Source organism: Mus caroli, unplaced genomic scaffold (genome assembly GCF_978045245.1).
Source record: "Mus caroli unplaced genomic scaffold, Mus_caroli_1 scaffold_13, whole genome shotgun sequence".
NCBI lineage: Eukaryota > Metazoa > Chordata > Mammalia > Rodentia > Muridae > Mus > Mus caroli.
The window spans coordinates 69,556,064-69,580,010 of NW_028227268.1; the positions used below are offsets into that span (position 1 = coordinate 69,556,064).

General features: G+C 46.3%; 1 pseudogene; it reads right to left on the reverse strand.

Moving 5' to 3' along the window:
- Window positions 1–4,636: 4,636 nt before the first annotated feature.
- LOC110305907 (large ribosomal subunit protein uL6 pseudogene) lies at window positions 4,637–5,228 on the reverse strand (annotated as a pseudogene).
- Between the last annotated feature and the right edge of the window lie 18,719 nt (window positions 5,229–23,947).

The window sequence follows — 23,947 nt, forward strand, 5'->3', positions numbered from 1 at the left end:
TCATTGTGCAGATATAGTGCTGGAGGAGCGCTGGAGGAGCTGAGAGTTCTACATCTTCATCGTAAGGAAGCCAGGAGCAGACTATCTCATGGGCAGCTAGGAGGAGAGTCTCAAAGGCCACCTCCACAGTGATACACTCCAACAAGGCCACACCTCCTAATAGTGCCACTTACTCCCTGGGCCAAGCATATGCAAACCACCACAAGAGTCTTTTTTTGTTTGTTTGTTTCTTTTTTCTTGTTTTTTGTTTTTTTGGTGTTTAGCTCTTAGGCACTACATATCAGCATTGTGAAGCTCAAATCCCGAATCACATCTCTTACTACCAACTTCCTGTCCCTTTATCGGTCTCATCCACCTAACTAGCCTCTGTGGACATTTCCAGAACACTGTTCCCTGGTGAGCACCAGTGTCCCTATTCCTATTGTCTGTGTTTACCGGAAACCTGCAGACAGACATCTGAGGACTCCATCTTGCAAAGACTGCACCCTGTGTCCAGATGGCCTGGGGGGACAGGGACACACACAAATCAGGAAGTGCCTTGACTTGCTATCCCCTGCTGGCACCCAGAGGCCAACACAAGAGGGATGGGGACCCTGAAGGCTCCTTTGCCAGGGACATCTGGGCGGAGGCTTCAACACTAATTTGCTGTGGTCAGCAGCAGCTTCCAATAGAAAAAAAATGAGCCCACCCAAGGCAAAACAGTCTCCAGGAACATAGCCAAGGCCTCAGGGAGCTACACGAGTCTTCCAGGTCCCCACTGAGAGTGTGACAGCAGGTCAAATCACAGTACAAAAACCCCATCTGCTTTCTCTGCATGCTCCAAGCTGCTCAGAACCGCGTGAAGAGAGAAAGGACCATGGCCTGCTGCCTGACTATGTTACATGCCCAGCAGGCCTTCCACAGGGCAATCCTGCTTGGTCACCTTCCTGCCCCACCCCCTGACACAGCTGTCCCAAGGATTAATGCCACCCCCTACCCCATTGCCCACCTTCTCTTCACACTTGGCCTAGGCCTTGAAATCTAGTCAACAAACATGACTGAGGGGCCTACTTGGCCCTGGAGCCATGGGATGAATCAGGCCTTGTTCCTGTCCTCACAGGGTCATGGGGGCCAGGAAAGAACACCCAGTAGGCCTGGTTGGTCAGCTGGCCATCCCAGGCTAGCCTCAAAACTTTCCCCTCAGCCCACTCAGCACCGATCACCCACCCAGGACTGTGCCACGGTGACTGAGCTCCGTGACGACTATGCCCTAACCGCTCCTCAGAGCATTTACTTATTTCTTTTTCTTTTTCCATTTTCATATGTGTGCGTGGTGTGCATGCATTTACACACATGTTTTCCCGTTTACCTTACTCGTTTGAGGTACGGCCTGTCAATCAAACCCAGAGCTTGCCACGACGGCTCATCTTCCTAGCCAGCAATGGGGTCAGGGGTGGGGAACCCAGCTCCACCTTCTAAGGCTGAAATTACAGGTGGGCCAAAACCCCAAGCAATATTTATAAACTTACTTGGGTTCCTGGAATCTGAACTCTGATCCTCACTTTGCAAGGCAAACATTCTTACCATTGAGCCACCCCACCCCCACCCCACCGCAGCCCTTCTCAAGTTATTTATTCTTCTCTGTAACCTCTTTTCCCCACAGCTGAGCTCTCTTCACTCCTTCATCTACCCTCTTAAAAGACACGCCCCCCCCAAGACTCTACCAGCTAAAAAGCCTTGGATGGACCCCAATTTCTTTGGGCCCTTCTCATTGGCCCCTTGCCTTATGCTGTCCAAGCTCCTGAAGAAATAATCTATTCAACTTCATCCTACTGTATAGCCCCAGCTGCCCTCAAGTTCAGGACAGTGCAGCCTCAGGGTCCTCCTCTTTGCTGGGCACTCTGCTCTCCAGTTCACTTGTGTCTAGGGTCTCCTGTGTTTTGTCACATACCTTAAAGGAAGCTGTTTTTTGTGTCCTTTCAGAGCTGGGAACACAGGATCTGGAGCGCATAAAGCAAGGGCTTTATCACCGACCTAAGCCACAGCCCTTGAGGAAACTGTGTTGCAACCATCAATGACCCCTCAATGACTAAGCCTAATGGCTTCCTGAAGTGTCTGAGCCTACTCACGGAAGCACACCCCCGTCACCTTCTCAGTAATATCCAATCTGCTTATTGAAAATAGAGTCATATATCAGAGATACTACAGAGGAAAGAGGGCGTCCTTGTCACCCAACTCTCCTTTCTGGGTTGACACATTTTTTTTCCTTTTTTAAAAAACATTTATTCATTGTGTGTATGCACATGCACACACACATATACACATGAAGGCCAGAGGACAGCCTGCAGAAGTGAAATTTGGCCTCCACAGGCCCTGCACAAATGTAGTACATGAACGTACAGGCAAGCAAAGCACCCATTTGCATGAAATCCAAATAAAGGCAAATAAGTAGAGAAGTAAATGTTTCTAAATCTTTATGGAAAATGGGGCTAGAAAGGTGGCTCAGTGAGCAGAGTTTGCTCTGTAAGCATGATGGCCTGCGTTCAAATCCCCAGCAACTGTGTGGCAAATGTGCGTGGTAAAAACTCCTACAACTTCAGTGCTGCGGAAGAGAAACAAGCCTGCAGGCCATGCCGACTCATCAGCAAGATACATCAGTGAGCTGACCCTTCCGACAGAGCAAGACCCCATCTCAAAACAAGTAAGCAAATAAACAAACAAACAAATAAATAAATAAGGTGGACAGGCGGCAGCGGCAGAGATGGCTCAGAGATTAAGAACACTTACTGCTCCTGCAGACTATCCAGGTTTGATTCCTAGAACCCAAGTTGTGTGGTTCACAACCACCTATAACCCCAGATATGTGGTATCCAATGCCTTCTTCTGGCCTATGAAAGCAGGGGTGTGCACGCACACGTGCATGCACAGCACACCTCCCCACACACCCACACACACACCCCACATGCTAAAAATAAATTTTGAAGAAAAATGATTAGGTTTAGCCATTAACCAGACAGGCACACAGTACACATACACACACCACACAGCCACCCCCACACAGCCACCCACACACAGCCACCGACCCAAACAGTCACTCACCCATACAGCCACCCCCACACAGCCACTGACCCACACAGCCACCGACCCACACATCAAAATGTAGAATGTAGACCACATAACAAGAAAAACAAAACCCAGAATGGTTTAGAATTTCTCATTAGGAGCATTGATTGCTTAGAAGAAAATGCGTCAGAGTTCTCGGGGAAAAGTATTTTCAACTCAGAATTCTATAAAAAGCCACAGCATCAGCTCACCACAAGAGAGGGGTGGGTGTGCGAGCTGGAGAGATGGCTCAGCAGTTAAGAGCATTTGTGCTCAGCACCTATATCACATGGCTCTGATTGCCTATATCTGTTCCAGAGGATCTGATGCCCTCTTCTGGCCTCCTAGCTACACAGATGTGGTACACAAATAGACATGCACATGTGCATGAACACACACACCATACACACACATGAACGTGCGCGTAAATAGATCTTTTCTTTAAAAGAGGATGGGAAGTTCATGAAATAAATGAATTAGCAGTAAATATAATTTAAAATTTTGTAATGAAAACAAAAAGGTTGTCCCATATTAGGTGTGAAAAGAAAAATAAAATCTAAAAAATTAAATAAAAACTTAATTAAAAATCCTTTATTTCCAATTGGATTAATTACATTTTTGCTTGTTTTCCTTTCTTTTTTGTATTTTTAAGAAATGCACACATTGGACAGTGGTGGCTTATACCTTTAATCACAGCACTTGGGAGGCCGAGGCAGGCAGATTTCTGAGCTCGAGGCCAACCTGGTCTGCAGAGTGGGTTTTAGGACAGCCAGGTCTACATAGAGAAACCCTGTCTAGAAGAAAAGAAATGCACACATGTGGGTGGTAGATGAGGAGAGAACCAACCAACTCCTACAGGCTACACACACACACAAACACACACACACACACACACACACACACACACACACACACACTGTGGCATGTCTGTATGGGCATACTCGTATCCACAATAAAACAATTTCTCCCCTCCCCCTCTTTTCTTTTCTTCTTCTTCTCCTTCTTTCTTCTTCTTCTTCTTCTTCTTCTTCTTCTTCTTCTTCTTCTTCTTCTTCTTCTTCCTCCTCATCCTCCTCCTCTTCCTCCTCCCCCTTCTTCTTCTTTCTCTTCTTCTTCTTTTGTTTTTTGAGACAGTGTTTCTCTGTGTAGCCCTGGCTGTCCTGGAACTCACTCTGTAGACCAGGCTGGCCTCGAACTCAGAAATCCGCCTGCCTCTGCCTCCCAAGTGCTGTGATTAAAGGCGTGTGCCACCACTGCCCAACTTATTTAAAACTTCTTAAGTGAAAACATCACTCCATGTGATTACATTTTTTCCCCATTTTTTTTGATACAGGATTTCTCTGTGGAGTCTTAGCTGTCCATGGCTCTGTCCTCTGCTTGCTTGAGCACAGAGATTAAAGGCATGCATCGCCACACACACCCCAGCTCAATTATTATATTTTCTTTTTATCATTTTCTTTTTTTTTCAATATATAAATCTTTTATTCTCCCCAAAGAGCCCAAATTGTACTTGTGATCAGGATCTCATTTCTAGAGTCAGGAAACTGAGGCCTCCTCACTCTTCAGCCTGCTGCACGGTTCCCTTCTCAGACACATAGATGCCGTTCAAAAACTTCCTGAGATCCTTGTTTTTAACTGCTGTGGCTTGCTGAATCAGAGCGGCTGAATTTGAAACAAGTTCAACATCATTTCCTTCAAGGATTAACGCATCCTTCTGGGCTTGAGAGACAGGACAAGCAACACCTGTCCTCATCCGAACCCTGCAGATGGATTTTTCACCCAAGAAATTTCTGAATAACGACCCATTCTCACCCATTCTCCTGAATAACGACCTTGATGAGGAAGTGAGCATACACAGACCTCATCTTGTAACAGAAGCCCAGCGCGACACCCTTGATCATGTTCTGAACATGACTGTAGATGGTTCTGACGGTGGCCGGTTCCTTTCTGTTACCCCACCATTTGTCAACCTGGAGCCTTTTGCTTTTCTTTCCAAGAAGACTCAGCTCCACATTGATGTGATTGAAGTCCCTCCACAGAGTCTCCCTGGGGCCCTTCACAATGACTGTGTGCCCCTTCAGAGTGATGTCAACATTTTCGGGAATGTGGACAGTCTCATTGCTGAGAATGGTCTTCATCCTCGTAGTAGATGGGGCAAAAAAAGCCTTTTTATCATTTTCATTCACGGTTCCTGAACATAGCTTCTGCTCGAGGCAGGTCATAGAGACTGGATCATACAATCTGCAATCCCCAGATTTTTCCCTCTCACCCCTGACCCTGACTTGGAGCTGACCATAAAGAAATCCTTCGTTTGGAGCTGTGATGAAAGGATGGACCATCTAGAGACTGCCATATCCAGGGATCCATCTTATAATCAGCTTCCAAACGCTGACACCATTGCATACACTAGCAAGATTTTGCTGAAAGGACCCAAATATAGCTGTCTCTTGTGAGACTATGCCGGGGCCTAGCAAACACAGAAGTGGATGCTCACAGTCAGCTATTGGATGTATCACAGGGCTCCCAATGGAGAAGCTAGAGAAAGTACCCAAGGAGCTAAAAGGATCTGCAACCCTATAGTTGGAACAACATGATGAACTAACCAGTACCCCGGAGCTCTTGTCTCTAGCTGCATATGTATCGAAAGATGGCCTAGTCGGCCATCAATGGAAAGAGAGGCCCATTGGACTTGCAAATTTTATATGCCCCAATATGGGGGAATGCCAGGGCCAAAAGAATTGGAATGGGTGGGTAGGGAAGTGGGGGGGGTATGGGGGACTTTTGGGATTGCATTGGAAATGTAATTGAGGAAAATATGTAATAAAAAATATTAAAAATTTAAAAATAAAATAAAAACAAAGCCCTGGTTCTTAAAAAAAAAAAAAAAGAAAGAAAGAAAGAAAGAAAGAAAGAAAGAAAGAAAGAAAGAAAGAAATCCTTCACTCCATCCCTGTGTGATAATAGACATGAAGACTCTCGTTTCCTGAACGGTGCTGCCCACCGCCTGCAGGACAAACGCTGCCACTTGTTGCAACACCAGGCTTTTGAGTCCAAGGATTCATGTTAGGGAAGCACTCTTCCCCTGAGAGACAGCGGACTCAACCCCAAATACTAAAGCATCTGAACGGACCGGCCTTGCTGGGTGTCCCCGCCCACTCGATTTGCATACCGCCACAGCCTCCTTGCCCAATCACCTTTGTGCATAGTTGTCTACACTCACATCATGCCTGTGGAATGCATTCCGAAGAAAAACCCAACAGGCAAGATTCGGAGAGCTCTTGGACAGCTGGCAGGCAGGGGTTTCTGCAGGACAGAGTACTCAGAGGGGATGAGGGGACTTTGTACCTCTCTCCTGAGCCTCAGCCCACTCATCTCTTTGTGTTTGTAATATCCTTCATAATAAACAGGTGAGCCTCTTTCCCAGGACTCTATGAGCCAGTCAGTGATACCCATTTTATAGTTGGTCAGAAGCAAAGATTTAAAAGGGGGTGGGGGTAGATCTGGAGAGATGGCTTGGTGGTTAAGAGCAAGCACACTAACTAGTCTTTCAGAGGATCTAGGTTTGATTTCCAGCACCCATACAGTAGCTCACAAGCATCTGCAACTCTAGTTCCAGGGGATCCAATGTTCTCTTCTGCCTGATTGGGACCAAAGCATGTATGTAGTGCACAGACATACATACAGGCAGGAGTAGGTGTGTCACTGTGGGTGTGGGCTGTAAGACCCTCATCCTAGCTGCCTGGAAGCCAGTATTCTGCTAGTAGCCTTCGGATGAGGATGTAAAACTCTCAGCTCCTCCTGTACCATACCTGCCTGGACATTGCCATACTCCGACCTTGATAATAATGAACTGAACCTTTGAACTTGTAAGCCAGCCCCAACTAAATGATGGCCTTATAAGAGTTGCCTTGGTCATGGTGTCTGTTCACAGCAGTAAAACCCTACCTAAGACAGTTGCCATGATAAAACATTGACCAAAAGCAACCAGGAAAGAAAGTTAATTTTCCTTTGGCTTCCAGATCACAGCCGATCACTGAGTGAAGCAGGTAGAAACCTGGAGGTATGAACTAAAGCAGAGACCAGGGTATAAGGCATGACTCTATGTTCTTCTCCCCACACCTCCTGAAACCACCAGCTCCCCTGTTCCTGTGCCAGGCAGTCACTACTTCCCCTGCACACCTACCCTGGACCTTTCCTTTCCTTTGTGAGTGGAGTGAGGAGTAAGGAACACTGCTCACTGCCTTGCTCCTCACGGCTTGCTCAGCTTGTTTCCTTATACCACAAAGGACCATCTGCTGAAGGATGCACACCACCTGCCTAAGGATGACCACTACCCACAGTGCTCCACTGTTGGGGGAGGGATGGGGGGAGTGGCACACACCTTTAATCCTAGGATTTGGAGGGCAAGGCAGGTAGAATCTCTGAGTTTGAGGTCAGTCTGGTTTTATACTTTGAGTTCCAGGATAGCCAGGGATATATAGAGAAAGTCTGTCTCAAAACAAAACAAACAACAAACAAAAATAAAAGAAAGAAGGAAGAAAGGAAGGAAGGAAGGAAGGAAAGAAAGAAAGAGAGAGAAGGAAGGAAAGAAAGAAAGAGAAAGGGGGAGAGAGAGAAAGAAAGAGAGAGGGAGGGAGGGAGGGAAGGAGAGAGAGAGAGAGAGAGAGAGAGAGAGAGAGAGAGAGAGAGAGAGAGAGACTTGCCTATAGGCCAATCTTATGAGGCATTTTCTCAATTGAGGATCTCTCTTCCCAAATGAGTCTGGCTTGTAGTAAGTTTTCAAAACACTTACCAGCCCAGACTGCTTGTTGGTGGAAAGCAAAACAAAACAAAACATTTGTAGTCACAAAGTCTTTTGTATTCATTGTTGAAGTGAGAGACCAGAGGGGATTAACCAAAAGTTCCCCTAAGCAACTTCCCTCTCTCCCTCATCCTCTCTCATGTAGTGAAAGGCTGGAGAGATGGCTCAGCCTTGATGGTTAAGAGCACTGGCTGCTCTTCTGAAGGTCCTGAGTTCAAATCCTACCAACCAACCACATGGTGGCTCACAACCATCCTTAACAAGATCTGATGCCCTCTTCTACAGTGTCTGAAGACAGCTACATTGTACTTACATATAATAAATAAATAAATAAATCTTTTAAAAAAATGCCAATATATTGTCTTTGTTAGGGTTTCTATTGCTATAAAGAGACACCATGATTAAGGTAACTCATATAAAGGACAACTTTTAGTTGGGGCTGGCTTACTGGTTCTGAGGTTCAGTCCATTATCATCATGGCAGGAAGTGTGGCAGCATCCAGGCAGGAATGGTGCAGGAGGAGCTGAGAGTTTTACATCTTGTTCTGAAGACAATCAAGAGAAGACTGGCTTCCAGGCAGCTAGGAGGAGGATCTTAAAACCCACCCCCACAGTGACACACTTCCTCCAACAAGGCCACACGTCCTAATAGAGCCACTTTCTGGGCCAAGCATATTCAAACACACAAGTCTATGGAGGCCAAACCCATTCAAACCAGGACATATATTATCTGGGACCACAGCGGCCACAGTTGCTGCAGCATAAAGCTGACTGTACAGATTCTTCGGGGAGAGCAGTGTCCTGAATCCCAGGGAAGGCCATCCCATCTTCTGTCATGGACTCCTCCCTGCTTGCAGCATTTCCATCAAAAGCTGCACTCCCTCAATGCCTGCGAGCCCTTTTGGTTTATAGTGTTTTTCACAGAAATCTAGATTAGATCTCTCTCTCTCTCTCTCTCTCTCTCTCTCTCTCTCTCTCTCTCTCTCTCTCTCTCTTTCTGAGACAAGGTTTCTCTATGTAGCATGTAGCCCTGGCTGACCTGGCACTCACTCTGTAGACCAGGCTGGCCTCAAACTCAGAAATCTGCCTGCCTCTGCCTCTGCCTCTGCCTCCCAAGTGCCAAGTGCTGGGATTAAAGGCATATGCCACCACTGCTTAGTGATGGCTTTCTTTCTTTCTTTCTTTCTTTCTCTCTTTCTTTCTTTCTTTCTTTCTTTCTTTCTTTCTTTCTTTCTTTCTTTCCCTTCCTTTCTTCCTTCCTTCCTTCCTTCCTTTTTTAATAAATATGTATTTATTATTAAACATTAGTACAATGTAGCTGTCTTCAGACACTCCAGAAGAGGGAGTCAGATCTCATTACAGGTGGTTGTGAGCCACCATGTGACTGCTGGAATTTGAACTCAGGACTCTCAGAAGGGCAGTCAGTGCTTTTATCTGCTGAGCCATCTCACCAGTCCCCCGGCAATGGTTTTCTAAGTAAAGTTCTCTGATATTAGGTACTGGCCAAATCAGTGAAGAGCCAGACTGAAGGGCAGGGGCAGGTTTCCGGGGACAAAGGAAAGGAAGGACAGGGGTAGATGTGCAGGGGAGGCAGAGACTGCCTGGCACAGGAACAGGGGGGCTGGGTGGTTTCAGGAGGTGTGGCGAGAAGAACATGGAGTCATGCCATATACCCTGGTCTTTAGGACTGGTTGGATGACAGTGACACCTCCCATGAGCTGCAGAATCCCAGAGGAGGGGCAGCGAGAAGATGGCCAGCTCGTTTGGGCGTGTTGGAGTCACAGAGTGTGTGTACTGAGCGTCTGGCACCATGCACCCTCTCCAACCTATTTCTGTGCTCAACTACTCATCTGGCCCTGTACTGTCAACCTGAGCTCTCTGCTGTTCAAACCACCGATACCCACAGTTCTTTGCCCACAACACACACTTCTCCCTTCTCAAGCTCAGAGCAGTCCCAGTTACAAAGCCTCTGACAAGGCTTCTTCCTCCTTTCAGAGCCAGCTGGCTCACGGGTTGCCAACCCATCTTGAACACACTCTCCCACATATTTGCTTCTATGGCTGCTGCAAAGACAGAAGGCAGAAATGTCGTGAATTACCCTGTATATGCTTTCTTGTAAAGGAGAAGGGCAAGGTACCAATCACATTATACTTTGAATAGTCACGCTTCCTGGATGCTACCTTGTCCACCATTCCAGAGGGATGCAGGCAATGTAAGATGAGGTTGGAACTGGGAAACTGGGGGTGCCGCAAGAATGCAGGTACCAGTTTAGCCAACAGTTTAAAGCCACTTCTGGCCTAAAGGTTCAGCACAAAGATAACTCTTGCAGAGAGAAACTTTCCTTGCAAGCTGGATACCTGAATGCTGTGGAGATTTTATTTTATTTTTGAGATAGGGTCTATCTCATATAATCCAGGCTAACCTCAAACTCAGGACATAGCTAAAGCTGGCCTTGAACTTCTAACCTTCCCATCTCTTCTTCCCAAGGGTAGGGTGAGGTGTGCACCATCACACCCAGCACTGGGTATTTTAAAACAACTGAAATTTATTTTCGACAATTCCTTCCTGTCTCCTCATGAGAATCCTTCATTGCCCCTTCCAGCCTTTGGAAGCCCCAGGCAGCCACTGGCAGGGTCACTCCTCTGTCAGCTGCTTCTACGTTTTCTCTGCTGCATCTCCTCTTCTGTCCTTTGTCTTTGTACACACCTCCAGGCTCACTGTCTTATCTAGGAACACTTAATGGATCCAGGATCTACTCAAATAACCCCACAAGAAAGATCGTCTTGTTCTGAAGTCCTCTATTTAATTATAGCTGCAAAGATTTAGTTTGCAAGCAATGTCACCCTCATGAGTCTTATGACATGTAGCTTTTAGGAGGTCAGCAGCTGCTCTGCTATAACTTCTGAGTGCAAAATGGACACACAACTTATTTGAGATACAAAGAATTTGTCTTTTTAAATGTTAGTTCTACTCATTATTAGTATGCCCACAGATGCCACAGCATGTGTGCAGAGGGTCAGAGGATAACTGTTTTCTCTATCCACTGTGGTTTTGGATAGAGAACTCCAGGCCATAAGCTTGCCTGGCAAATATGCCTTTACTGGATCCACTGAGCCATCTCTCCAGACCAATAAACAATTTCTATTAATGGGAAACATAAACAATATTGGTAAGAAAAAAATTTAGATGGAACACTGGAGTGGAAAAATAACCACCAAGGAACGTCTGTTTAAAAAAGAGAAAGGAAAGAAAGAAAAAAGAATGGGGGGAAAGGGCCAGTTCTCCAGCAAACATTAACCGATTGTTTCTCCCCCAGCTGTCAGAGCCACACAGAAGGCTCTGTACAGACTGTGGTCTTATTGTCTGTCCCCTGAGAGCTTCTGAGGCCCAGTGATGTTGAGTTCTCGGGACACGAGAACATTGTGACAGTTTGCCAAAATTTTCCAGTCTAAAAAAAAGAGAGAGAGAGAAAGAAGGAAAGAAAAGATTCTTTTGCAGGAGAAATTCTATGATCACTGCTAATGAAGGGAAAGATTAGACGAGGAAGAAGAAAACACAGCGCCATACATAACTAGCCAAGCATAACCCACCCCTCTCAGGGGCACGTTCAGGGGATGGAATAGGAGAGGTTTTTCTCTTTCCAAGGACCTCAACACTAGTTTCTTTTTTTGTTTCTTGCTCTGGCTTCTGCCGTTCTGTCCAGAATTGGTGCCCTGCAAGGCTATTGTGGTGTTTTTGGTTCTGTCTGTTTTGTTTTGTTTGAAGAGGGAGAGATATTGGGACAAAGTTTCCCTCTGTAGCCCAGGCTGGCCTCCATCCTGTGGGGATCTTCCAGTCGCAGCTTCCTGGACACTGGGATTCCTGGCGTAAGCACCCATATCTGGCCTAATGGAGTTTTGTATTGCCAACTAAGCTATGCTCAATTGATATCTGAAATTTACCTTCAGAAAAAAAAATTGAGAAGTTGAAGCAAAAGGATTAGGAGTTCAAAGCCATCCTCAGAGCAAAACATGGTATAGAGCTGATTTGTAATCCCAGCATTCAGGCTGAAGCAGGAGAATCATGAGCTGGAAGCTGTTCTTTGGCTATAGTGATTTCAAGACCAGCCGAGGCCACAGGAGACCCAGTCTCAATATAATAGCAAAAGCTTCAGAAAAATCTCCCTGTCTAAGAATCCACCCCCAGGTCCTAAAATGATGCGACCAGAACCATTTTGCAACATAACCCAGTACTGACCCAGCCAAAGATCCCTTTTTCTGCCTTCATTTTGAAATGAAAAGCCAAAGTGATGACATTTACTATCATATGGCAAATTGTCACCGTTGTATTTCTGGAGGTAGTGGCTGGACACTGCATGCCTTAGTTTCTGCTGCTATTACAAAGGGCCTGAGCCTGAGTTTTTGTTTGGCTCCCTATTCTTGTGTTGGGAGTGTCCAAACAGCATAGAGCCAGAGTCCTGGTCAGGACCCTCCTACAACAACATAATTACAACATAGTAACAACATAGCAACAACATAGTAACAACATAGCAACAACATAGCAAAAGCAGAAGAGGAAGGCAATGGCCTTACTTTCCATGACCCCACTCTTGTACCGGTATTGAAAACCCTTCTTGCTAGCCCCACAAGTTTCTCTGAGTAACTGTATTAGTTAGGATTTCTTCTTCTTCTTTTAAGATTTATTTATTTATTTCATATATATGAGTACAACATTGTAGCTGTCTTCGGACACACCAGAAGAGGGCATCAGATCCCATTGCAGATGGTTGTGAGACACCATGTGGTTGCTGGGAATTGAACTCAGGACCTCTAGAAGAGCAGTTAGTGCTCTTAACCGTTGAGCCATCTCCAGCCCTTACTTAGGATTTCTGCCACTGTGAAGAGACACCATGACCACAGCAACTCTTATCACGGAAAGCCTTTAACCTGGACTGGCTTACAGTACCAGAGGTTTAGTCCATTATGGGCACAGTGGGAAACATGGCAGCCTGCAGGCAGACATGATGCTGGAGGGAGCCTAGAGTTCTATATCAGGATTCCCAGGCAGGAAGGGACAGTGAACCATTAGGCCTGGCTTGAGCTTCTGAAATTTCAAAGCCCACTCCTCCTCGACACACTTCCTCCAACAAAGCCACACCTCCAATAATGCCGTGCCTTATGAGTCTATGGGGGCCATTTTCATTTAGACCACTGCATCGGCACCTCATGTAGCCAAGACTACCCTACATTTTCTGCTCCTCTTGCCTCCACTACCACCCAGAGTGCTGAGATTGCATCGCAAGCCTTCACTAGCACACCTGGTTTACACAATGCTGGGGCTCGAGACCAGGTCTTCATGCACACTAGGCAAAAGTTGTACCAAGTGGGCTACATCCTCGGCCTTCACCCTCGTATTCATCTCACAGTGAAAGAATTCCTTTGGTGTGTGTTATTAGGTAAACGAAGGCAATGTTACTAATGCTTCATCTGCAGACTGCATGGCCTTGGGATGGGGGATGGGGACGCGGGGGGTTGGGAATGGGGGATGGAGGTTGGAGTTCATCTTCCTATTTCTTGCCCATTGTTCAATGTCACGGATGATTGCTCTGAAGGCTGCTAATAAATCTGCTCCATATTTACTTAGCTGACAGTCTCAACAAGGCAAGGACCTAGAACTAAGCTCCTGCTGCCAGTCTAACCTCCGCCTCGACTCTCACCCATGACCTCAGCCTGACCCCTCTCTCAAACACACTATTCCTAGACAGTCTCAATCAACACCTGACATCAGGCTCTTCCTACCGCTCACTTCACATGATTGATGGGGACCCCTCTGTTAATGAGCACTTAGGAGTACAGACAAGGAAGCAAGACAAGCTGATGTCTTTCATCTACGTAGAAGGTGAGTTAATTATGGCTATGAAAGAGGTTAGGGACAAATTGAACTGTGTCTACCAGGCTGTCTTTAAAACCAGGACAACTCTCTCTGTCCCAAGGGCAAATGCCCATTGGTGGGTCTCACATCTCCAAACACTGGTACTATAATTTCAGATCCTGGCTGAATTGGTATTCATCTGTCACAGCAAGAAGTCTGGTCTCTGAATCATCTAGCCTGGTCAGCAGGGTCACTACTTCACAATCAAGGTCATGGTTAAACAGCATTCTGCAGGCTTCTTAAATTAGGCCCATCCTAATTCAGACAGCCTAGTGAGGGGAAAAAAAAAAAAAAGCAAGCAACCAACTAAGCCTCCAAATTCCCTCAGAGGGGAGGGGGTGTGGGTAAAAGAATCTTTTCTGTTAACCCTTCTACCGTATGTGGGGCTGGGGAGATGGCTCAGCCTTTAAGGGCACTTGTTGCTCTTACCGAACAGCAGAGTTCAATTCCCAGCACCCACACTAGGCTGCTCACAATTTAACCTGTTCCAGCTCCAGGGCATCTGATGCCCTCTTCTGGGTTCTTTGGGCACTTGAACACAAGTGTGTGTGTGTGTGTGTGTGTGTGTGTGTGTGAGCGTGCGTGCGCGCGCGTGCATGTGTGCATGCATGTACACACACTTGCTCATACAGGCACATGTACGTACATACACATAAGTAAAAATAAATATTATACATTAAGGATGGGGATAAAGCTCAATAAATAGAGTATCTTCTTAGCAAATAAAAAACCATGGGCTCAATATTTAGCATTCCATAAAATAGGCATCGTGGTGCATAGTTATAACCCCAGTCCTGGAGAGGAAGGTAGAAAGGTCAGAAATTCAGCCAGTGGTGGCACATGCCTTTAATCCCAGCACTCAAGAGGCAGAGGCAGGCGGATTTCTGAGTTTGAGGCCAGCCTGGTCTACAGAGTGGGTTCCAGGACAGCCGGGGCTACACAGAGAAAACCTGTCTCAAAAAAAAAAAAAAACAAAAACAAAAACAAAAACAAAAAACAGAAAACAAACAAACAAAAAAAGATCAGAAATTCAAGGCCGTCCTTAGGTGCATCACAAGTTTGAGGCTAACCTGACCTGTATGAGACCCTGTCTTAAAGCAATAACAACAACAAAATGCCTCATGTAGTAGAATTAAGCAGGCAGAAAAGAAATGGGGAGGAGGAAAAGTAGCAGAGGACCGCCTGAGAAGCGTCACCTCATGGGTACCCAGCTTTTCCAAGTCTCAGAGGACCAGGCTTGCTGCTCTCTCTACTTAGCAACCAAGCAACCAGTCTGACCTATCACAAAAACAGCCTGAAAAAAAAAATCGCAGATGCAAAAACTGAGTTTTCAACTCGGGCATGTGACCTGATGCTAGGATTTAGAACTATGACCTCATTGAGATCAGGCACAACAGGCTGCAAGCCTGAGAAAGGAGGAGAGAGAGGCCTTCTCGCTTCCCCTGGGCTAGTAAGCAAGAACAAAACATGATTTGTTCCGGAAGGAAGTCGTGACTAAAAAAACAGCTTGCTATCTGGGCAAAGTCCCTTTGCAGCCTCTGCTGGCCACCCATCCCCCTCAAGTCCCTTTTAGCTGGAGACTCCCCTGCTGATGGCGCTTGGTGAAACACAAGAGGCCAGAAGGGGCCCATAATGAGAGGCCACACACGCAAAACAAGAGATTCCCACTGCCATAACAAGGATCAGAATGGTCAAAACCATAAGCCCCCACCACAGCTCAGCGGGCGTAGGCGTGGAATTTAGCGGCCAGCGTGGGTTGAAAGTCATAATAGAGTCTAATGTTATATAATGTATTTGAACTATGAAGACTTTTGAAATTCCATTTATTTATTTATTTTGTATTCGTGTGTAACAGTGTGACTGTGGAGGTCAGAGCACAACTGTGGGGATCAGTTCTCTCCTTCCACCATGTGCGTCCTGGGAATTGAACTTGGGCAATTAGGCTTGGTAGCAAGCGCCTTTATCCACTGATCTATCTTACCAGTCCCTGAAGCCGCTTGAAAAGGAATAGATTGATTTTATTATTTATTTATTTATTTGTAATTATGTGTATGTGTGTGGGTATGTGCACATGGGCGCTAGTGCCCGCAGAGACCAGATAGATAGATGAAGATGTTGGATCCTTGTTGTTGGAGTTGGTTGTGGCTGCTGGGAACAGAACCCCAGTTCTGTGGAAGAGCAGTACTGACTCCAACCCACTGAGCCATCTTTCTAGCCAAGGGTTTGTTTTTTTAATTTATTTTTTTGGTGGTGATGTTGGTTTTTCATCCTGTTTTATTTTTTCCCCAGGAGCTCACTCTATAGACCAGGCTGGCCTTGAACTCACAGAGGTCCACTGACTTCTGCCTCCCAAGTGCTGGGATTAAAGGCGGTGCCACAGCGTCCTGCTTGGCCTGAGCTCTTTCCTTCCTTCCTTCCTTCCTTCCTTCCTTCCTTCTTTCCTTCCTTCCTTCCTTCCTTCCTTCCTTCCTTCCTTCCTTCCTTCCTTCCTTCCTCTCTCTCTCTCTCTCTCTCCCTCTCTCTTTTTTTTTTTTTAAGATTTATTTTTACAAGTACACTGTAGCTGTCTTCAAACCCACCAGAAGAGGACATCAGATCCCATTACAGATGGTTGTGAGCCACCATGTGGTTTCTGGGAATTGAACTCAGGACCTCTGGAAGAACAGTGCTCTTAACCGCTGACCATCTCTCTAGACCTGGACTGAGCTTGTAAAATTTATGTTTATTTAACTAAGTAGCCTTAACAACTACAAAGAGCTTGCCACCCTTGCTTCTGGATTTTTTAGGGTACAAGCCCAGGCCCTGGCAGGCCCCTGCGGTCACCCACCTGTCCTCACTTTACCAATTAAAGAGACAAGAAATATCAAAGTATAGGGAAAGAGGTTTATCCATGTGAAAGGAACAAATAAAGAGTTTCAGGTCCCACCCACCCAGCAAGTTCACCTCACTGCCACTGACGGTTTTAAGTGGAAGGCATGAGATATATGCATACATAATTAAACAGTCCTAACCAGGGTGTGTTCCCTCTCATCACTGACTGACCCATTATTGTCTGGCTCCTGTGTGTCTCCAAGGTGGTCTGACAAGTTGTCAGAAGCTCCTCCTGGAACACAAACTCCTCATTCGATGGCATGGGATTCCGGCGACATTAATTCTTTGGAACACTTGGTATCACTAGTCTGATAGCCAAAAGAAGAGGTATAACTATCTCTTTAGGGTAGGAGTTCTTTTTTTTTTTTTTATCCAAGACAGACAGGGTTTCTCTGTGTAACCCTGGCTGTCCTAAAACTCACTCTATAGACCAGGCTGGCCTCGAACTCAGAAATCCACCTGCCTCTGTCTCCCAAGTTCTGGATTAAAGGTGTGCCACCACTGGCTAGAGTAGGGGCTCTTAACCTGTGGGTGGAACAATCCTTTCACGGGGGTCTTGTAAGATCATTGGAAAACACAGGTAAGAGTCACAACAGTAGCAAAATTACTGTCACAAAGCAGCAAGGAAATCATGTTATGGCTGGGGTGACTACAACATGGGGAATTGTATGAAAGGGCTGCAGCATTGGGAAGGTTGGGAACCTCCGATATAGAGTTTCTCCTCTCTGGCAGCAGTTACAGTCTGCCGGCCTCCAAGCTTAACCCGAGTAAAAGACAATACTTACTGTGTTGTCTTCACTATGTTTAAGGCATGTTGTGGAATTTTACTCTTGCCATAAATACACATTTTATATCTGATTTCCCTAATGCCTGTGGACAAACTGCTGAATCACTGGACAAATTGATTCCGTGGCCTCATTGGCAGTGGGGCACCAAAATTAAAAAAGCAGCAGCCTGGGGAACAGGACAGCAGGAGCCTCCTCACCCTGACATTTACTCGAATTAGAAACAAATCATTTAAAATATTGATGCTGAGAGTACGCAGATGCCCAAGAACGGACACACTAATTCTTAGGAGTTTTCCTTAAGTTTACTTATTGAACATTCAGAAGGGTGATTTTAAAGCTTGACGATCTAACTTAGTCTGGTAATCCATCCAGCACAGACAGTCTCGAATTTGAGGTCAAGTTTAGCCAATCATGATCTGTGACCTTGGGCAAGCTTCTTTGTGTAGCTCAAAGCCTGGCGTCTGCTGAGCCCTGTCAATTCATTTTGCCTGTAGCAGCAATTCCTGTTCAATCAGTTTTTAATCTCCTGTCTCTTCTCAGTGGACACTGTCAAAATGAGTTCAAAACACATCAATGCTGACAGGCTAGGGCACTGGCCCTCCCCACTTCCCTCCAGCCTTTGAGGACAGAGGACTGTGACAAATATCCAAGGTTTTGTGTTTTGTTTTTAAACAGGGTTTCGAGCAGCCTAGGTTCAATTTGAACTAGTTTTAGATTTAGCTTTAGGTTTAAACCTAAATTAGTTTTAGGTTTAATTAGATTTAGTTCCCAGCACCCACATGGTGGCTAACAGTTCCAGGGTACCTGATGCCCCCTTCTGGCTTCCACTGGCACTGTGCACATATGGTATACATACTTACATACATACATACATACATACATACATACATACATACAGGCAAAACACTCATGCATATAAAATAAAAATAAATATACCTTTAAAAATAAAATAAGCAGGGTGTTGATGGCGTACACCTTTAATCCCAGCACTCGGGAGGCAGAGGCAGGCAGATTTCTGAGTTTGAGGCCAGCCTGATCTACAGAGTGAGTTCCAGGACAGCCAGGGCTACACAGAGAAACCCTGTCTCGAAAAACAAAAACAAAAACAAAAAACAAACAAACAAACAAAAATAATAAGAAAAAATTAAAATTAAATAAAGGAGCTGGGCAGTGGTGGTGCATGCCTTTAATCCCAGCACTTGGGAGGCAGAGGCAGGCAGATTCTGAGTTCGAGGCCAGCCTGGTCTACAGAGTGAGTTCCAGGACAGCCAGGACTGCACAGAGAAACTCTGTCTCAAAACAACAACAACAACAAGCAAGCAAGCAAACAAATAAAATAAAGATGGTCAGGCATGGTGGTAGACATCTTTAATCCCAGCACTTGAGAGACAGAGGCAGGTGGATCTGTCTGAGTTCTAGGCCAGCTTGATCTCTATAGTGAGTTCCAGGATAGCCAGGGCTATATAGAAAAATCCTGTTTCACAAAACCAAAAATATTCCCCTGGCAGTGGGCAAAGAGACAACTTGTTGGTGTTGCTGTTCTTACGTCAGTCAGGACAGAGCAGATGTTCAACTAGTTTGATGCCTGGCTTGGTAGCCAAAGCTGTCTTACACCTAGGACTCATAAAAATCAAATCAAACCAAGTCAAGTTAAATCCAGGCAACACAGTGCAGCAGGAGGAAGACAGACGGAGACCTGCAGAACCCCATGCCAGCCACAGACCTATCATTCAGTGCACAGCACAGGCGAGCCATAGACAACCAACCCACTTTCCAGCACACTCTATAGCGCAGATGGAGTGTTAGAATTTTGTCTAGGCTCCGACCCACAGTTACCTGGCAATAGCCAGGTGTGCCTGACTCACTGTAAAAGGGGCTGCTTGCCCCCTCCTCACTCTCTTGCTCTATTCTCTTTTCCTCTTGCTCTTGCCCCTTACCCTCTTCCCCCTCTCTCCCCACCCCAAGTGCTCATGGCCAGCCTCTACTCCTCTATTCTCCCCCCCCCTTCTCTGTCTCTACTCCCGCGCAACTCCCCTCCCCATTCCCTAAATAAACTGTATTCTATACTATACCATCATGTGACTGGTACCTCAGGGGGAAGGGATGCCTCAGTATGGGCTTGCAGAGGCACCCTCTTCCCCTACCACACGGTGCCTCCACCAAACATTTTTTTTTAAATAAAACACAGCATGGAGGATATCTTCAAGGCCACCAGCCTCATGGTCAGCCTGCAGTGATAACCACCACAATGTGTAAGTATGGGGTGGTCAGATGGGAGAGAAAGAAGTGGAGCAACTTGAGCATTATGAAGAGAGATGGAACTGGAGACTCGGGGTGGAGAGGCGGAGCCTCTTGTGAGTGGCCAACCCTGCTACCTGGGGTGAAGTCCTAGCCTACTCCGTGTCTATGCAGCAGCTCATATTAACACTAGAGAACATGAGGATGTCCGTGCTGCTGGGGACCACAAGGACGTTCAGGGGCTGTGCATAACTGGCCCCGCCCCTCATTGCCCGTTACGCTCTGAAGAACGGCCCCACCTCTCACCGGCGGAAGCCTTCCGGGATAGCAGGTCCTGCGACATACCCAGGCATCACAGTGGAGCTGGCCTGGAGGCAGGGGTATGTATGAGTGAACAGTCCCCAAGGTCATGAGTGTAGGACAGCTGACCCCACCACTCTGACGTGGAGTGGCAGGGGCGCAGAGATGATACCCTCCCTGCCCCAACCTCTCGCAGTTGGAAAAATAGACCACAGGGTCATGAGCTCGGGTAAGTAGCCCTGCCTCTCACCAGCTGCAACACTCAGATTGCACATCCTGTTTCTCTCCCGAACAGCACAGCAGAGCTGACCCTGGAGTGTGTGTGTGTGTGTGTGTGTGGTGGGGAGGGGACAGGTGATCCAGCCCGGAAAGCGCAGGAGAGCTGACTCCACCACTCTTCTGCTGTGAGCTAGCATGCGTGCGGGGCTGATGCCTTCCCTGCCTTGCCCCTCACCGCCAGCAGTAGTCAGGAAAGCTGGCCTTGGGGTCATTAGAGCCGGAGAGAAAGCCCTGCCTCCTCGCTGGTTGTAGCGTTCGGGAGATTAAGCCCTGCACCTCACCTGGGCAATACAGTGGAGCTGGCCCTGATGACAAATCACAGGCAAACCATTCCCCAGGGTATGAGAGCAGGAGAGCTGTCCCAGGCCCCAACCCCACCCCCAGTCTGCAGCACTTGGAAGTGGGTTACCCCCACCCCACCCCACTCACCACCCTCACCTCCGCACCTTGACTGGACAACACAGTGGAGCTGGCTCTGGAGGCCTGGGTTCCGATGTACCGGCCCTGAGGGCATGGGAGCAGGATTGCTGACCCTGCCTCCTGCAGATGGATTGGGTGGCCCAATCAGAGCAGTGTTAAAGAACATGCCCTGGTGGTGTAGACAAGGGAAAGCCTGCAGGCTGACTGGCTCAGTTTCATTTGCAAATGAAGATGTGTGGACAGAGGGATACACGGTGGGACACACTGTGACACAGTATAGAGACCACGATGAGAAGATTTCTATGCTTTTGTGTGTGTGTGTGTGTGTGTGTGTGTGTGTGTGTGTATGTGTGTTATTTTGGGAGGGAGGCTATAAGGGCAAAGGGCAGATTTGAGGAGACAGGGACATGAGTGGGACTGAAGTGCATGATGTGAAAGTCATATGTTTAAACAAACAAACAAATAAACAAATAAACAAACAAACAAACAAATAAATAAATAAATAAATAACAATATGAGCTGGAGAGATGACTCAGTGGATAAGAGCACTGCTCTTCTACAGGTCCTGAGTTCAATCCTCAGCAACCACGTGGTGGCTCACAACCATCTGTAATGGGATCTGATGCCCTCTTCTGGCAGGCAGGTGTACATGCAGACAGAGCACTCATACTCAAATTAGAAAAGCAAGCAAGCAAGCAAGAAAAAAAATGTGGTTTAATCCTATCTGCATTGTATTTCTAAATGAGGTGTGGCTCAGCAGCAGAACACTTGCTTTGAGTTGTGCACAGCCTTGAGTTTGAGACCTAGCATCACCAAAATGAATAAATGAGTGAATGAATGCATGCATGAATGAATAAATGAATGAATACATAAGTAGGGGCCTGGCTCAGTTATGAATGTAACCCTAACCCTTGGGAAATTGAAGGGATATCAGGAGACTGGGAGTTCAAGGTGATCATTGGCTATTCTGTGTGTGTTTGTGTGTGTGTGTGTGTGTGTGTGTGTGTGTGTGTGTCTGTCAGGGGTTTGAGACTGTCTCTCCAGGTAGTCCTAGTTGTCTTCATTGGTTATCAAGTTCAAGGCTAAGCTGGGTTATATGAGACCCAGTCCCCCAAATTGTAAATAAATAAATCTCACTGGAATGCAGTAGCAAAATTCTGAGTGGCTCTATAACAAATCGTAGTTCTTTTTGTATTTTGGAAACTCTTACAAATTGGAAAAACCATAAATGCTGAATTTCTGATCTGATCAGAAAATAAATAAGCTGGTGTGGTAGCTCACACTTGAAGTTAAAATTGAGGATCTTCATGAGTTCAAGGACAGCCTGGGTTATGGAGTAAATTTTAGACCAGTCTGGGCAACAGTGAGACCCTAATCAAAAAACAATAAACAAACAAAGAAGCAAACAGGGATGGCAACAATGTGCAAGAGGTAAAGGCTCTTTCTGTGAAGCCTGGAACCCACAGGGTGGAAGGAAAAAACTGACCACTGCAGATTATCTTCTGACCTTTGCTTACATACCGGGGCTTTTACACACACACACACACACACACACACACACACACACACACACACACACAGCACAGAGAGAGAGAGAGAGAGAGTAAATACATGTGATTAAAAACCAAAACAATAACAATAAAATATAAATATTTTCCTTTTTTTAATTTAAAAAGTGTTTATTTTAGCTGGGTGGTAGTGGTGCATGCCTTTGATCCCAGTACTTGAAAGGCAGAGGCAGGAGGATCGCTGTGAGTTCAAGGACGGCCTAGTCTACAAAGTAAGTTCCAGAACAGCCAGGCCTACACAGAGAAACACTGTCTCAAAACACCAATTATTTTATATTTGGGTTTGAGTGTTTTGCCTATATGCATGTATGTGCACCATATGTGTGCCTGGTGGTCACGGAGGTCAGCAGAGGGTCAGCATCAGATCCCTTGGAACAGGAGTTATGAATAATTCTGAGATGCCATTATGTGCTGGAAAGCTCTGTATGAGCAACCAGTGCTCTTAACCACTGAGCTATCTCTCCAGCCCCTTATTTTAATTAAAATTTTATTTATTTATTTATTTATTTATTTATTTATTATATGCACACTATCCTGTCTGCATAAATGCCTACACACCAGAAGAGGGCATCAGATTCTATTACAGACGGTTGTGAGCCACCATGTGATTGCTGGGAATTGAACTTAGGACCTCTGGAAGATCAGTCAGTGTTTTCAACCTCTGAGCCATCTCTCCAGCCCAGCCCAACCTCATAGATTAATTTTTAATTATATGTATATGTATGTGGGTGCATGACAGTGTGTGCTGTGTTTGTGGAGGCCAGAGGTGTCAGGTCCCCTGGAACAGGAATTACTGGTAGTTGTGAACTGCCTTATATAGTTGCTGGGAGCCAAACTCAGGTGCTCTGTGAGAGCAATGTGCATTCTTAACCACTGAGCCATCTCTCAAACCCAGTAAACTAAGAGAAAGAGCGTTCTCTGGAACTCTACTCCAGACAGGACAGAGTCCAAACTGGCACCCAGGGCCTCTCACCAACAGCAGGAGTGCTAACCCAGTGTTATCTTCTAGAGTTGTGGGACAGACACACCCTAAACTGCTAACAAGCTTGGTATGCCTTGCCCTGAACTTAGCTTTCTGTCTCCTCCCTAGCCTTCAGCTGGCAATGAGGACTTTCAGCTTCCCCACCTGCTGCCCTTGAACCACCCTTCTGGCAAGCACCCGGAGATCCCGTTTTCTGTGCCAAGGAGCAAAATTGCTTGGCAGCTTTTCTCTGATACCTTGAGTGGTGAGCTCCTCAAAGACTGGTTCTATCTTCTTCACAGGGGCCCTGGCTCACTGTTTACACCCCAAATAGGCAATGGATGCTTCTGGAATCAGCTGTAGACAAAGGCAGTGTCCTAGACTTGGGGACGGTGAGGCAGGTTTTATTAGGGTGTGAGTTGGGGTAGATTTTGAGAAAAGGTAATATGGAGCAGGCTAGCAAGATAGCCTAATAGATAAAGGTGCTTGTCAACAAGCCCACAAAGATAAGAAGAGGGCATCAGATTCCCTGGACTTGGAGTTACAGATGGTTCTGAGTCACCACGTGGGTATTTGGCATCAAACATGGGTCCTTTGAAAAAGCAGCCAGTAACTTCTGAGACTTCAGTGCGGTGGCAGGAGAAACGGGTTCCTGAGAGTTTCACCGTAAGAGGATCCCTGACTCCTGAGACTTGTCCCCTGACTTCCACACACATGCAGAGACACTCACA